The sequence below is a fragment of the Lissotriton vulgaris genome, chromosome 7 (genome assembly GCF_964263255.1).
Source record: "Lissotriton vulgaris chromosome 7, aLisVul1.2, whole genome shotgun sequence".
NCBI lineage: Eukaryota > Metazoa > Chordata > Amphibia > Caudata > Salamandridae > Lissotriton > Lissotriton vulgaris.
Window position 1 is genome coordinate 1,356,510,033 of NC_141695.1, and position 17,326 is coordinate 1,356,527,358.

The window sequence follows — 17,326 nt, forward strand, 5'->3', positions numbered from 1 at the left end:
TATTTGAGACTTGTGCATCTGTTTGAAGGTGCGGATAATCGCAATGTTCTGGACTTCTCTATAGCTTAACTGATAGGGATGTACTAAGATGAAGATGTTAAGATGTCGTTTATAGTTTTTATTATTCCCACAAACTATATCGTAAACCTTCCTCCCTTAACTTATCAGATCACTTAATTGCTATTGGCGTATCATAACCTAAAAGAATTGCACTATAAAGGGGAAGCCTTCACTTGGCTGGCAATCACACCTATTTATCTAGGTCCTGATGTAGCTGCTAGTTGTGTAGAGAGTGTTGGCAAATGAGGCATAGAATTAAGATATGTACCCCAGTTTTATCTTGAAAACTGAGATTTTAATTTTTAGTAAGCTTTGGATTTTCACAATATTACTGTCTCCATAGTACTGATTATCAAGGCTTAGAAAATCCATTTATTATTGCTGTGCATTCGTTTGAAAATATTCAAGTTCTAATTGACTAACGGTGGACTTTTCCATCTGCAGAATATACTGAATGACCAGAGGTGGCAGTGCAGCAGAAGAGAATTTGTCTGCCTTCCTGATACCCAAAAAAAATAAGCAAATCCTCAGCACTCTGCCATCCTTCATCAGTTTACATGGTAAGTCAAACTCACGTTGAATACATTTGCTTGTCATTAAAAAAGTTCATAGCATCTGAGGGCCCTGAGTACCTTTTTAGTGGGGTCTTTGGCATGATTATATTTCTGTCAAGACTGTAGAAAAAGGGATGACGTTACGGTGATCATCATATTTTCATCAAAGACTTTGTCTCTAAAGCTGACAGAGCCTGGGTTAGATACCTGTGCTAATAATGTGTCCTCAGAGGACATTACTGTCTTTAAGGCTGGAATGAGGTGCCTTAATTTGGAGCAATGGTGTGAGTTTCTCATGGAGTGAAGCTCATTTGACCTGTTTCCCTGCACTCTGTATGTGGGACTCTGATACTCCAGATGGATTGCTGTTTAGGATACTCTGCAGTTTTGCAACTCCATCTCCTTTTCAAAAGGAGCTCATGCTTTCTCAGTACACAGCCTAGCCACCTTGCAGTCATAATTAATTATAGTTACCTAGTGCATAATTGCTGGTGTCTCCTCCTCCTGTGTTTCCTCGTCACCCAGGGTGATTGGTCATGTGCTGTCCTGACATCATAAAGCTAGAGCAGGGTGTCATCTGACATGAGGGACAATAAGTTGCCTAGCAAGTGATGAGATACATTTATCATGGTATTGAAATGGGTTGCAGGGTAAATAGGGCACCCAGCTTAAAACCTAGATGGTTAGATGAATGAAACTGGGGCATTATTTGAGACTTGTGCATCTGTTTGAAGGTGCGGATAATCACAATGTTCTGGACTTCTCCATAGCTTAACTGATAGGGATGTACTAAGATGAAGATGTTAAGATGTCGTTTATAGTTTTTATTATTCCCACAAACTATAGCGTAAACCTTCCTCCCTTAACTTATCAGATCACTTAATTGCTATTGGCGTATCATAACCTAAAAGAATTGCATTATAAAGGGGAAGCCTTCACTTGGCTGGCAATCACACCTATTTATCTAGGTCCTGATGTAGCTGCTAGTTGTGTAGAGAGTGTTGGCAAATGAGGCATAGAATTAAGATATGTACCCCAGTTTTATCTTGAAAACAGAGATTTTAATTTTTAGTAAGCTTTGGATTTTCACAATATTACTGTCTCCATAGTACTGATTATCAAGGCTTAGAAAATCCATTTATTATTGCTGTGCATTCGTTTGAAAATATTCAAGTTCTAATTGATTAACGGTGGACTTTTCCATCTGCAGAATATACTGAATGACCAGAGGTGGCAGTGCAGCAGAAGAGAATTTGTCTGCCTTCCTGATACCCAAAAAAAAAGCGCAATTCCTCAGCACTCTGCCATCCTTTATCAGTTTACATGGTAAGTCAAACTCACGTTGAATACATTTTCTTATCATTAAAAAAGTTCATAACATCTGAGGGCCCTGAGTACCTTTTTAGTGGGGTCTTTGGCATGATTATATTTCTGTCAAGACTGTAGAAAAATGGATGACGTTACGGTGATCATCATATTTTCATCAAAGACTTTGTCTCTAAAGCTGACAAAGCCTGTGTTAGATACCTGTGCTAATAATGTGTCCTCAGAGGACATTACTGTCTTTAAGGCTGGAATGAGTTGCCTTAATTTGGAGCAATGGTGTGACTTTCCCATGGAGTGAAGCTCATTTGACCTGTTTCCCTGCACTCTGTATGTGGGACTCTGATACTCCAGATGGATTGCTGTTTAGGATACTCTGCAGTTTTGCAACTCCATCTCCTTTTCAAAAGGAGCTCATGCTTTCTCAGTACACAGCCTAGCCGCCTTGCAGTCATAATTAATTATAGTTACCTAGTGCATAATTGCTGGTGTCTCCTCCTCCTGTGTTTCCTCGTCACCCAGGGTGATTGGTCATGTGCTGTCCTGACATCATAAAGCTAGAGCAGGGTGTCATCTGACATGAGGGACAATCAGTTGCCTAGCAAGTGATGAGATACATTTATCATGGTATTGAAATGGGTTGCATGGTAAATAGGGCACCCAGCTTAAAACCTAGATGGTTAGATGAATGAAACTGGGGCATTATTTGAGACTTGTGCATCTGTTTGAAGGTGCGGATAATCACAATGTTCTGGACTTCTCCATAGCTTAACTGATAGGGATGTACTAAGATGAAGATGTTAAGATGTCGTTTATAGTTTTTATTATTCCCACAAACTATAGCGTAAACCTTCCTCCCTTAACTTATCAGATCACTTAATTGCTATTGGCGTATCATAACCTAAAAGAATTGCATTATAAAGGGGAAGCCTTCACTTGGCTGGCAATCACACCTATTTATCTAGGTCCTGATGTAGCTGCTAGTTGTGTAGAGAGTGTTGGCAAATGAGGCATAGAATTAAGATATGTACCCCAGTTTTATCTTGAAAACAGAGATTTTAATTTTTAGTAAGCTTTGGATTTTCACAATATTACTGTCTCCATAGTACTGATTATCAAGGCTTAGAAAATCCATTTATTATTGCTGTGCATTCGTTTGAAAATATTCAAGTTCTAATTGATTAACGGTGGACTTTTCCATCTGCAGAATATACTGAATGACCAGAGGTGGCAGTGCAGCAGAAGAGAATTTGTCTGCCTTCCTGATACCCAAAAAAAAAGCGCAATTCCTCAGCACTCTGCCATCCTTTATCAGTTTACATGGTAAGTCAAACTCACGTTGAATACATTTTCTTATCATTAAAAAAGTTCATAACATCTGAGGGCCCTGAGTACCTTTTTAGTGGGGTCTTTGGCATGATTATATTTCTGTCAAGACTGTAGAAAAATGGATGACGTTACGGTGATCATCATATTTTCATCAAAGACTTTGTCTCTAAAGCTGACAAAGCCTGTGTTAGATACCTGTGCTAATAATGTGTCCTCAGAGGACATTACTGTCTTTAAGGCTGGAATGAGTTGCCTTAATTTGGAGCAATGGTGTGACTTTCCCATGGAGTGAAGCTCATTTGACCTGTTTCCCTGCACTCTGTATGTGGGACTCTGATACTCCAGATGGATTGCTGTTTAGGATACTCTGCAGTTTTGCAACTCCATCTCCTTTTCAAAAGGAGCTCATGCTTTCTCAGTACACAGCCTAGCCGCCTTGCAGTCATAATTAATTATAGTTACCTAGTGCGTAATTGCTGGTGTCTCCTCCTCCTGTGTTTCCTCGTCACCCAGGGTGATAGGTCACGTGCTGTCCTGACATCATAAAGATAGAGCAGGGTGTCATCTGACATGAGGGACAATCAGTTGCCTAGCAAGTGATGAGATACATTTATCATGGTATTGAAATGGGTTGCAGGGTAAATAGGGCACCCAGCTTAAAACCTAGATGGTTAGATGAATGAAACTGGGGCATTATTTGAGACTTGTGCATCTGTTTGAAGGTGCGGATAATCACAATGTTCTGGACTTCTCTATAGCTTAACTGATAGGGATGTACTAAAATGAAGATGTTAAGATGTCGTTTATAGTTTTTATTATTCCCACAAACTATAGCGTAAACCTTCCTCCCTTAACTTATCAGATCACTTAATTGCTATTGGCGTATCATAACCTAAAATAATTGCACTGAAAAGGGGACGCCTTCACTTGGCTGGCAATCACACCTATTTATCTAGGTCCTGATGTAGCTGCTAGTTGTGTAGAGTGTTGGCAAATGAGGCATAGAATTAAGATATGTACCCCAGTTTTATTTTGAAAACTGAGATTTAAATTTTTAGTAAACTTTGGATTTTCACAATATTACTGTCTCCATAGTACTGATTATCAAGGCTTAGAAAATCCATTTATTATTGCTGTGCATTCGTTTGAAAATATTCAAGTTCTAATTGACTAACGGTGGACTTTTCCATCTGCAGAATATACTGAATGACCAGAGGTGGCAGTGCAGCAGAAGAGAATTTGTCTGCCTTCCTGATACCCCAAAAAAAAAGCGCAATTCCTCAGCACTCTGCCATCCTTCATCAGTTTACATGGTAAGTCAAACTCACGTTGAATACATTTGCTTATCATTAAAAAAGTTCATAGCATCTGAGGGCCCTGAGTACCTTTTTAGTGGGGTCTTTGGCATGATTATATTTCTGTCAAGACTGTAGAAAAATGGATGACGTTACGGTGATCATCATATTTTCATCAAAGACTTTGTCTCTAAAGCTGACAAAGCCTGTGTTAGATACCTGTGCTAATAATGTGTCCTCAGAGGATATTACTGTCTTTAAGGCTGGAATGAGTTGCCTTAATTTGGAGCAATGGCGTGACTTTCTCATGGAGTGAAGATCATTTGACCTGTTTACCTGCACTCTGTATTTGGGACTCTGATACTCCAGACGGATTGCTGTTTAGGATACTCTGCAGTTTTGCAAGTCCATCTCCTTTTCAAAAGGAGCTCAATGCTTTTTCAGTACACCGCCTAGCCGCCTTGCAGTCATAATTAATTATAGTTACCTAGTGCATTATTGCTGGTGTCTCCTCCTCCTGTGTTTCCTCGTCACCCAGGGTGATTGGTCACGTGCTGTCCTGACATCATAAAGCTAGAGCAGGGTGTCATCTGACATGAGGGACAATCAGTTGCCTAGCAAGTGATAAGATAAATTTATCATGGTATTGAAATGGGTTGCAGGGTAAATAGGGCACCCAGTTTAAAACCTAGATGGTTAGATGAATGAAACTGGGGCATTATTTGAGACTTGTGCATCTGTTTGAAGGTGCGGATAATCGCAATGTTCTGGACTTCTCTATAGCTTAACTGATAGGGATGTACTAAGATGAAGATGTTAAGATGTCGTTTATAGTTTTTATTATTCCCACAAACTATAGCGTAAACCTTCCTCCCTTAACTTATCAGATCACTTAATTGCTATTGGCGTATCATAACCTAAAAGAATTGCACTATAAAGGGGAAGCCTTCACTTGGCTGGCAATCACACCTATTTATCTAGGTCCTGATGTAGCTGCTAGTTGTGTAGAGAGTGTTGGCAAATGAGGCATAGAATTAAGATATGTACCCCAGTTTTATCTTGAAAACTGAGATTTTAATTTTTAGTAAGCTTTGGATTTTCACAATATTACTGTCTCCATAGTACTGATTATCAAGGCTTAGAAAATCCATTTATTATTGCTGTGCATTCGTTTGAAAATATTCAAGTTCTAATTGACTAACGGTGGACTTTTCCATCTGCAGAATATACTGAATGACCAGAGGTGGCAGTGCAGCAGAAGAGAATTTGTCTGCCTTCCTGATACCCAAAAAAAATAAGCAAATCCTCAGCACTCTGCCATCCTTCATCAGTTTACATGGTAAGTCAAACTCACGTTGAATACATTTGCTTGTCATTAAAAAAGTTCATAGCATCTGAGGGCCCTGAGTACCTTTTTAGTGGGGTCTTTGGCATGATTATATTTCTGTCAAGACTGTAGAAAAAGGGATGACGTTACGGTGATCATCATATTTTCATCAAAGACTTTGTCTCTAAAGCTGACAGAGCCTGGGTTAGATACCTGTGCTAATAATGTGTCCTCAGAGGACATTACTGTCTTTAAGGCTGGAATGAGGTGCCTGAATTTGGAGCAATGGTGTGAGTTTCTCATGGAGTGAAGCTCATTTGACCTGTTTCCCTGCACTCTGTATGTGGGACTCTGATACTCCAGATGGATTGCTGTTTAGGATACTCTGCAGTTTTGCAACTCCATCTCCTTTTCAAAAGGAGCTCATGCTTTCTCAGTACACAGCCTAGCCGCCTTGCAGTCATAATTAATTATAGTTACCTAGTGCATAATTGCTGGTGTCTCCTCCTCCTGTGTTTCCTCGTCACCCAGGGTGATTGGTCACGTGCTGTCCTGACATCATAAAGCTAGAGCAGGGTGTCATCTGACATGAGGGACAATCAGTTGCCTAGCAAGTGATGAGATACATTTATCATGGTATTGAAATGGGTTGCAGGGTAAATAGGGCACCCAGCTTAAAACCTAGATGGTTAGATGAATGAAACTGGGGCATTATTTGAGACTTGTGCATCTGTTTGAAGGTGCGGATAATCACAATGTTCTGGACTTCTCCATAGCTTAACTGATAGGGATGTACTAAGATGAAGATGTTAAGATGTCGTTTATAGTTTTTATTATTCCCACAAACTATAGCGTAAACCTTCCTCCCTTAACTTATCAGATCACTTAATTGCTATTGGCGTATCATAACCTAAAAGAATTGCATTATAAAGGGGAAGCCTTCACTTGGCTGGCAATCACACCTATTTATCTAGGTCCTGATGTAGCTGCTAGTTGTGTAGAGAGTGTTGGCAAATGAGGCATAGAATTAAGATATGTACCCCAGTTTTATCTTGAAAACTGAGATTTTAATTTTTAGTAAGCTTTGGATTTTCACAATATTACTGTCTCCATAGTACTGATTATCAAGGCTTAGAAAATCCATTTATTATTGCTGTGCATTCGTTTGAAAATATTCAAGTTCTAATTGACTAACGGTGGACTTTTCCATCTGCAGAATATACTGAATGACCAGAGGTGGCAGTGCAGCAGAAGAGAATTTGTCTGCCTTCCTGATACCCAACAAAAAAGCGCAATTCCTCAGCACTCTGTCATCCTTTATCAGTTTACATGGTAAGTCAAACTCACGTTGAATACATTTTCTTATCATTAAAAAAGTTCATAACATCTGAGGGCCCTGAGTACCTTTTTAGTGGGGTCTTTGGCATGATTATATTTCTGTCAAGACTGTAGAAAAATGGATGACGTTACGGTGATCATCATATTTTCATCAAAGACTTTGTCTCTAAAGCTGACAAAGCCTGTGTTAGATACCTGTGCTAATAATGTGTCCTCAGAGGACATTACTGTCTTTAAGGCTGGAATGAGTTGCCTTAATTTGGAGCAATGGTGTGACTTTCCCATGGAGTGAAGCTCATTTGACCTGTTTCCCTGCACTCTGTATGTGGGACTCTGATACTCCAGATGGATTGCTGTTTAGGATACTCTGCAGTTTTGCAACTCCATCTCCTTTTCAAAAGGAGCTCATGCTTTCTCAGTACACAGCCTAGCCGCCTTGCAGTCATAATTAATTATAGTTACCTAGTGCCTTATTGCTGGTGTCTCCTCCTCCTGTGTTTTCTCGTCACCCAGGGTGATTGGTCACGTGCTGTCCTGACATCATAAAGCTAGAGCAGGGTGTCATCTGACATGAGGGACCATCAGTTGCCTAGCAAGTGATAAGATAAATTTATCATGGTATTGAAATGGGTTGCAGGGTAAATAGGGCACCCAGCTTAAAACCTAGATGGTTAGATGAATGAAACTGGGGCATTATTTGAGACTTGTGCATCTGTTTGAAGGTGCGGATAATCGCAATGTTCTGGACTTCTCTATAGCTTAACTGATAGGGATGTACTAAGATGAAGATGTTAAGATGTCGTTTATAGTTTTTATTATTCCCACTAACTATAGCGTAAACCTTCCTCCCTTAACTTATCAGATCACTTAATTGCTATTGGCATATCATAACCTAAAATAATTGCACTGAAAAGGGGACGCCTTTACTTGGCTGGCAATCACACCTATTTATCTAGGTCCTGATGTAGCTGCTAGTTGTGTAGAGAGTGTTGGCAAATGAGGCAAAGAATTAAGATATGTACCCCAGTTTTATCTTGAAAACTGAGATTTAAATTTTTAGTAATCCTTGGATTTTCACAATATTACTGTCTCCATAGTACTGATTATCAAGGCTGAGAAAATCCATTTATTATTGCTGTGCATTCGTTTGAAAATATTCAAGTTCTAATTGACTAACGGTGGACTTTTCCATCTGCAGAATATACTGAATGACCAGAGGTGGCAGTGCAGCAGAAGAGAATTTATCTGCCTTCCTGATACCCCCAAAAAAAAGCGCCATTCCTCAGCACTCTGCCATCCTTCATCAGTTTACATGGTAAGTCAAACTCACGTTGAATACATTTGCTTATCATTAAAAAAGTTCATAGCATCTGAGGGCCCTGAGTACCTTTTTAGTGGGGTCTTTGGCATGATTATATTTCTGTCAAGACTGTAGAAAAATGGATGACGTTATGGTGATCATCATATTTTCATCAAAGACTTTGTCTCTAAAGCTGACAACGCCTGTGTTAGATACCTGTGCTAATAATGTGTCCTCAGAGGACATTACTGTCTTTAAGGCTGGAATGAGTTGCCTTAATTTGGAGCAATGGTGTGACTTTCTCATGGAGTGAAACTCATTTGACCTGTTTCCCTGCACTCTGTATGTGGGACTCTGATACTCCAGATGGTTTGCTGTTTAGGATACTCTGCAGTTTTGCAACTCCATCTCCTTTTCAAAAGGAGCTCATGCTTTCTCAGTACACAGCCTAGCCGCCTTGCAGTCATAATTAATTATAGTTACCTAGTGCCTTATTGCTGGTGTCTCCTCCTCCTGTGTTTTCTCGTCACCCAGGGTGATTGGTCACGTGCTGTCCTGACATCATAAAGCTAGAGCAGGGTGTCATCTGACATGAGGGACCATCAGTTGCCTAGCAAGTGATAAGATAAATTTATCATGGTATTGAAATGGGTTGCAGGGTAAATAGGGCACCCAGCTTAAAACCTAGATGGTTAGATGAATGAAACTGGGGCATTATTTGAGACTTGTGCATCTGTTTGAAGGTGCAGATAATCACAATGTTCTGGACTTCTCTATAGCTTAACTGATAGGGATGTACTAAGATGAAGATGTTAAGATGTCGTTTATAGTTTTTATTATTCCCACTAACTATAGCGTAAACCTTCCTCCCTTAACTTATCAGATCACTTAATTGCTATTGGCGTATCATAACCTAAAAGAATTGCACTGAAAAGGGGACGCCTTCACTTGGCTGGCAATCACACCTATTTATCTAGGTCCTGATGTAGCTGCTAGTTGTGTAGAGAGTGTTGGCAAATGAGGCAAAGAATTAAGATATGTACCCCAGTTTTATCTTGAAAACTGAGATTTAAATTTTTAGTAATCCTTGGATTTTCACAATATTACTGTCTCCATAGTACTGATTATCAAGGCTGAGAAAATCCATTTATTATTGCTGTGCATTCGTTTTAAAATATTCAAGTTCTAATTGACTAACGGTGGACTTTTCCATCTGCAGAATATACTGAATGACCAGAGGTGGCAGTGCAGCAGAAGAGAATTTATCTGCCTTCCTGATACCCCCAAAAAAAAGCGCCATTCCTCAGCACTCTGCCATCCTTCATCAGTTTACATGGTAAGTCAAACTCACGTTGAATACATTTGCTTATCATTAAAAAAGTTCATAGCATCTGAGGGCCCTGAAAACCTTTTTAGTGGGGTCTTTGGCATGATTATATTTCTTTCAAGACTGTAGAAAAATGGATGACGTTACGGTGATCATCATATTTTCATCAAAGACTTTGTCTCTAAAGCTGACAAAGCCTGTGTTAGATACCTGTGCTAATAATGTGTCCTCAGAGGATATTACTGTCTTTAAGGCTGGAATGAGTTGCCTTAATTTGGAGCAATGGCGTGACTTTCTCATGGGATGAAGCTCATTTGACCTGTTTACCTGCACTCTGTATTTGGGACTCTGATACTCCAGACGGATTGCTGTTTAGGATACTCTGCAGTTTTGCAAGTCCATCTCCTTTTCAAAAGGAGCTCAATGCTTTTTCAGTACACCGCCTAGCCGCCTTGCAGTCATAATTAATTATAGTTACCTAGTGCATTATTGCTGGTGTCTCCTCCTCCTGTGTTTCCTCGTCACCCAGGGTGATTGGTCACGTGCTGTCCTGACATCATAAAGCTAGAGCAGGGTGTCATCTGACATGAGGGACAATCAGTTGCCTAGCAAGTGATAAGATAAATTTATCATGGTATTGAAATGGGTTGCAGGGTAAATAGGGCACCCAGTTTAAAACCTAGATGGTTAGATGAATGAAACTGGGGCATTATTTGAGACTTGTGCATCTGTTTGAAGGTGCGGATAATCGCAATGTTCTGGACTTCTCTATAGCTTAACTGATAGGGATGTACTAAGATGAAGATGTTAAGATGTCGTTTATAGTTTTTATTATTCCCACAAACTATAGCGTAAACCTTCCTCCCTTAACTTATCAGATCACTTAATTGCTATTGGCGTATCATAACCTAAAAGAATTGCACTATAAAGGGGAAGCCTTCACTTGGCTGGCAATCACACCTATTTATCTAGGTCCTGATGTAGCTGCTAGTTGTGTAGAGAGTGTTGGCAAATGAGGCATAGAATTAAGATATGTACCCCAGTTTTATCTTGAAAACTGAGATTTTAATTTTTAGTAAGCTTTGGATTTTCACAATATTACTGTCTCCATAGTACTGATTATCAAGGCTTAGAAAATCCATTTATTATTGCTGTGCATTCGTTTGAAAATATTCAAGTTCTAATTGACTAACGGTGGACTTTTCCATCTGCAGAATATACTGAATGACCAGAGGTGGCAGTGCAGCAGAAGAGAATTTGTCTGCCTTCCTGATACCCAAAAAAAATAAGCAAATCCTCAGCACTCTGCCATCCTTCATCAGTTTACATGGTAAGTCAAACTCACGTTGAATACATTTGCTTGTCATTAAAAAAGTTCATAGCATCTGAGGGCCCTGAGTACCTTTTTAGTGGGGTCTTTGGCATGATTATATTTCTGTCAAGACTGTAGAAAAAGGGATGACGTTACGGTGATCATCATATTTTCATCAAAGACTTTGTCTCTAAAGCTGACAGAGCCTGGGTTAGATACCTGTGCTAATAATGTGTCCTCAGAGGACATTACTGTCTTTAAGGCTGGAATGAGGTGCCTTAATTTGGAGCAATGGTGTGAGTTTCTCATGGAGTGAAGCTCATTTGACCTGTTTCCCTGCACTCTGTATGTGGGACTCTGATACTCCAGATGGATTGCTGTTTAGGATACTCTGCAGTTTTGCAACTCCATCTCCTTTTCAAAAGGAGCTCATGCTTTCTCAGTACACAGCCTAGCCGCCTTGCAGTCATAATTAATTATAGTTACCTAGTGCATAATTGCTGGTGTCTCCTCCTCCTGTGTTTCCTCGTCACCCAGGGTGATTGGTCACGTGCTGTCCTGACATCATAAAGCTAGAGCAGGGTGTCATCTGACATGAGGGACAATCAGTTGCCTAGCAAGTGATGAGATACATTTATCATGGTATTGAAATGGGTTGCAGGGTAAATAGGGCACCCAGCTTAAAACCTAGATGGTTAGATGAATGAAACTGGGGCATTATTTGAGACTTGTGCATCTGTTTGAAGGTGCGGATAATCACAATGTTCTGGACTTCTCCATAGCTTAACTGATAGGGATGTACTAAGATGAAGATGTTAAGATGTCGTTTATAGTTTTTATTATTCCCACAAACTATAGCGTAAACCTTCCTCCCTTAACTTATCAGATCACTTAATTGCTATTGGCGTATCATAACCTAAAAGAATTGCATTATAAAGGGGAAGCCTTCACTTGGCTGGCAATCACACCTATTTATCTAGGTCCTGATGTAGCTGCTAGTTGTGTAGAGAGTGTTGGCAAATGAGGCATAGAATTAAGATATGTACCCCAGTTTTATCTTGAAAACAGAGATTTAAATTTTTAGTAAGCTTTGGATTTTCACAATATTACTGTCTCCATAGTACTGATTATCAAGGCTTAGAAAATCCATTTATTATTGCTGTGCATTCGTTTGAAAATATTCAAGTTCTAATTGATTAACGGTGGACTTTTCCATCTGCAGAATATACTGAATGACCAGAGGTGGCAGTGCAGCAGAAGAGAATTTGTCTGCCTTCCTGATACCCAAAAAAAAAGCGCAATTCCTCAGCACTCTGCCATCCTTTATCAGTTTACATGGTAAGTCAAACTCACGTTGAATACATTTTCTTATCATTAAAAAAGTTCATAACATCTGAGGGCCCTGAGTACCTTTTTAGTGGGGTCTTTGGCATGATTATATTTCTGTCAAGACTGTAGAAAAATGGATGACGTTACGGTGATCATCATATTTTCATCAAAGACTTTGTCTCTAAAGCTGACAAAGCCTGTGTTAGATACCTGTGCTAATAATGTGTCCTCAGAGGACATTACTGTCTTTAAGGCTGGAATGAGTTGCCTTAATTTGGAGCAATGGTGTGACTTTCCCATGGAGTGAAGCTCATTTGACCTGTTTCCCTGCACTCTGTATGTGGGACTCTGATACTCCAGATGGATTGCTGTTTAGGATACTCTGCAGTTTTGCAACTCCATCTCCTTTTCAAAAGGAGCTCATGCTTTCTCAGTACACAGCCTAGCCGCCTTGCAGTCATAATTAATTATAGTTACCTAGTGCGTAATTGCTGGTGTCTCCTCCTCCTGTGTTTCCTCGTCACCCAGGGTGATAGGTCACGTGCTGTCCTGACATCATAAAGATAGAGCAGGGTGTCATCTGACATGAGGGACAATCAGTTGCCTAGCAAGTGATGAGATACATTTATCATGGTATTGAAATGGGTTGCAGGGTAAATAGGGCACCCAGCTTAAAACCTAGATGGTTAGATGAATGAAACTGGGGCATTATTTGAGACTTGTGCATCTGTTTGAAGGTGCGGATAATCACAATGTTCTGGACTTCTCTATAGCTTAACTGATAGGGATGTACTAAAATGAAGATGTTAAGATGTCGTTTATAGTTTTTATTATTCCCACTAACTATAGCGTAAACCTTCCTCCCTTAACTTATCAGATCACTTAATTGCTATTGGCATATCATAACCTAAAATAATTGCACTGAAAAGGGGACGCCTTCACTTGGCTGGCAATCACACCTATTTATCTAGGTCCTGATGTAGCTGCTAGTTGTGTAGAGAGTGTTGGCAAATGAGGCAAAGAATTAAGATATGTACCCCAGTTTTATCTTGAAAACTGAGATTTTAATTTTTAGTAAGCTTTGGATTTTCACAATATTACTGTCTCCATAGTACTGATTATCAAGGCTTAGAAAATCCATTTATTATTGCTGTGCATTCGTTTGAAAATATTCAAGTTCTAATTGACTAACGGTGGACTTTTCCATCTGCAGAATATACTGAATGACCAGAGGTGGCAGTGCAGCAGAAGAGAATTTGTCTGCCTTCCTGATACCCAAAAAAAATAAGCAAATCCTCAGCACTCTGCCATCCTTCATCAGTTTACATGGTAAGTCAAACTCACGTTGAATACATTTGCTTGTCATTAAAAAAGTTCATAGCATCTGAGGGCCCTGAGTACCTTTTTAGTGGGGTCTTTGGCATGATTATATTTCTGTCAAGACTGTAGAAAAAGGGATGACGTTACGGTGATCATCATATTTTCATCAAAGACTTTGTCTCTAAAGCTGACAAAGCCTGTGTTCGATACCTGTGCTAATAATGTGTCCTCAGAGGATATTACTGTCTTTAAGGCTGGAATGAGTTGCCTTAATTTGGAGCAATGGCGTGACTTTCTCATGGAGTGAAGCTCATTTGACCTGTTTCCCTGCACTCTGTATGTGGGACTCTGATACTCCAGACGGATTGCTGTTTAGGATACTCTGCAGTTTTGCAAGTCCATCTCCTTTTCAAAAGGAGCTCAATGCTTTCTCAGTACACCGCCTAGCCGCCTTGCAGTCATAATTAATTATAGTTACCTAGTGCATTATTGCTGGTGTCTCCTCCTCCTGTGTTTCCTCGTCACCCAGGGTGATTGGTCACGTGCTGTCCTGACATCATAAAGCTAGAGCAGGGTGTCATCTGACATGAGGGACAATCAGTTGCCTAGCAAGTGATAAGATAAATTTATCATGGTATTGAAATGGGTTGCAGGGTAAATAGGGCACCCAGTTTAAAACCTAGAAGGTTAGATGAATGAAACTGGGGCATTATTTGAGACTTGTGCATCTGTTTGAAGGTGCGGATAATCGCAATGTTCTGGACTTCTCTATAGCTTAACTGATAGGGATGTACTAAGATGAAGATGTTAAGATGTCGTTTATAGTTTTTATTATTCCCACAAACTATAGCGTAAACCTTCCTCCCTTAACTTATCAGATCACTTAATTGCTATTGGCGTATCATAACCTAAAAGAATTGCATTATAAAGGGGAAGCCTTCACTTGGCTGGCAATCACACCTATTTATCTAGGTCCTGATGTAGCTGCTAGTTGTGTAGAGAGTGTTGGCAAATGAGGCATAGAATTAAGATATGTACCCCAGTTTTATCTTGAAAACAGAGATTTTAATTTTTAGTAAGCTTTGGATTTTCACAATATTACTGTCTCCATAGTACTGATTATCAAGGCTTAGAAAATCCATTTATTATTGCTGTGCATTCGTTTGAAAATATTCAAGTTCTAATTGATTAACGGTGGACTTTTCCATCTGCAGAATATACTGAATGACCAGAGGTGGCAGTGCAGCAGAAGAGAATTTGTCTGCCTTCCTGATACCCAAAAAAAAAGCGTAATTCCTCAGCACTCTGCCATCCTTCATCAGTTTACATGGTAAGTCAAACTCACGTTGAATACATTTTCTTATCATTAAAAAAGTTCATAGCATCTGAGGGCCCTGAGTACCTTTTTAGTGGGGTCTTTGGCATGATTATATTTCTGTCAAGACTGTAGAAAAAGGGATGACGTTACGGTGATCATCATATTTTCATCAAAGACTTTGTCTCTAAAGCTGACAGAGCCTGGGTTAGATACCTGTGCTAATAATGTGTCCTCAGAGGACATTACTGTCTTTAAGGCTGGAATGAGGTGCCTTAATTTGGAGCAATGGTGTGAGTTTCTCATGGAGTGAAGCTCATTTGACCTGTTTCCCTGCACTCTGTATGTGGGACTCTGATACTCCAGATGGATTGCTGTTTAGGATACTCTGCAGTTTTGCAACTCCATCTCCTTTTCAAAAGGAGCTCATGCTTTCTCAGTACACAGCCTAGCCGCCTTGCAGTCATAATTAATTATAGTTACCTAGTGCATAATTGCTGGTGTCTCCTCCTCCTGTGTTTCCTCGTCACCCAGGGTGATAGGTCACGTGCTGTCCTGACATCATAAAGCTAGAGCAGGGTGTCATCTGACATGAGGGACAATCAGTTGCCTAGCAAGTGATGAGATACATTTATCATGGTATTGAAATGGGTTGCAGGGTAAATAGGGCACCCAGCTTATAACCTAGATGGTTAGATGAATGAAACTGGGGCATTATTTGAGACTTGTGCATCTGTTTGAAGGTGCGGATAATCACAATGTTCTGGACTTCTCTATAGCTTAACTGATAGGGATGTACTAAAATGAAGATGTTAAGATGTCGTTTATAGTTTTTATTATTCCCACTAACTATAGCGTAAACCTTCCTACCTTAACTTATCAGATCACTTAATTGCTATTGGCATATCATAACCTAAAATAATTGCACTGAAAAGGGGACGCCTTCACTTGGCTGGCAATCACACCTATTTATCTAGGTCCTGATGTAGCTGCTAGTTGTGTAGAGAGTGTTGGCAAATGAGGCAAAGAATTAAGATATGTACCCCAGTTTTATCTTGAAAACTGAGATTTAAATTTTTAGTAATCTTTGGATTTTCACAATATTACTGTCTCCATAGTACTGATTATCAAGGCTGAGAAAATCCATTTATTATTGCTGTGCATTCGTTTGAAAATATTCAAGTTCTAATTGATTAACGGTGGACTTTTCCATCTGCAGAATATACTGAATGACCAGAGGTGGCAGTGCAGCAGAAGAGAATTTATCTGCCTTCCTGATACCCCAAAAAAAAAGCGCAATTCCTCAGCACTCTGCCATCCTTCATCAGTTTACATGGTAAGTCAAACTCACGTTGAATACATTTGCTTATCATTAAAAAAGTTCATAGCATCTGAGGGCCCTGAAAACCTTTTTAGTGGGGTCTTTGGCATGATTATATTTCTGTCAAGACTGTAGAAAAATGGATGACGTTACGGTGATCATCATATTTTCATCAAAGACTTTGTCTCTAAAGCTGACAAAGCCTGTGTTCGATACCTGTGCTAATAATGTGTCCTCAGAGGATATTACTGTCTTTAAGGCTGGAATGAGTTGCCTTAATTTGGAGCAATGGCGTGACTTTCTCATGGAGTGAAGCTCATTTGACCTGTTTCCCTGCACTCTGTATGTGGGACTCTGATACTCCAGACGGATTGCTGTTTAGGATACTCTGCAGTTTTGCAAGTCGATCTCCTTTTCAAAAGGAGCTCAATGCTTTCTCAGTACACCGCCTAGCCGCCTTGCAGTCATAATTAATTATAGTTACCTAGTGCATTATTGCTGGTGTCTCCTCCTCCTGTGTTTCCTCGTCACCCAGGGTGATTGGTCACGTGCTGTCCTGACATCATAAAGCTAGAGCAGGGTGTCATCTGACATGAGGGACAATCAGTTGCCTAGCAAGTGATAAGATAAATTTATCATGGTATTGAAATGGGTTGCAGGGTAAATAGGGCACCCAGTTTAAAACTTAGATGGTTAGATGAATGAAACTGGGGCATTATTTGAGACTTGTGCATCTGTTTGAAGGTGCGGATAATCGCAATGTTCTGGACTTCTCTATAGCTTAACTGATAGGGATGTACTAAGATGAAGATGTTAAGATGTCGTTTATAGTTTTTATTATTCCCACAAACTATAGCGTAAACCTTCCTCCCTTAA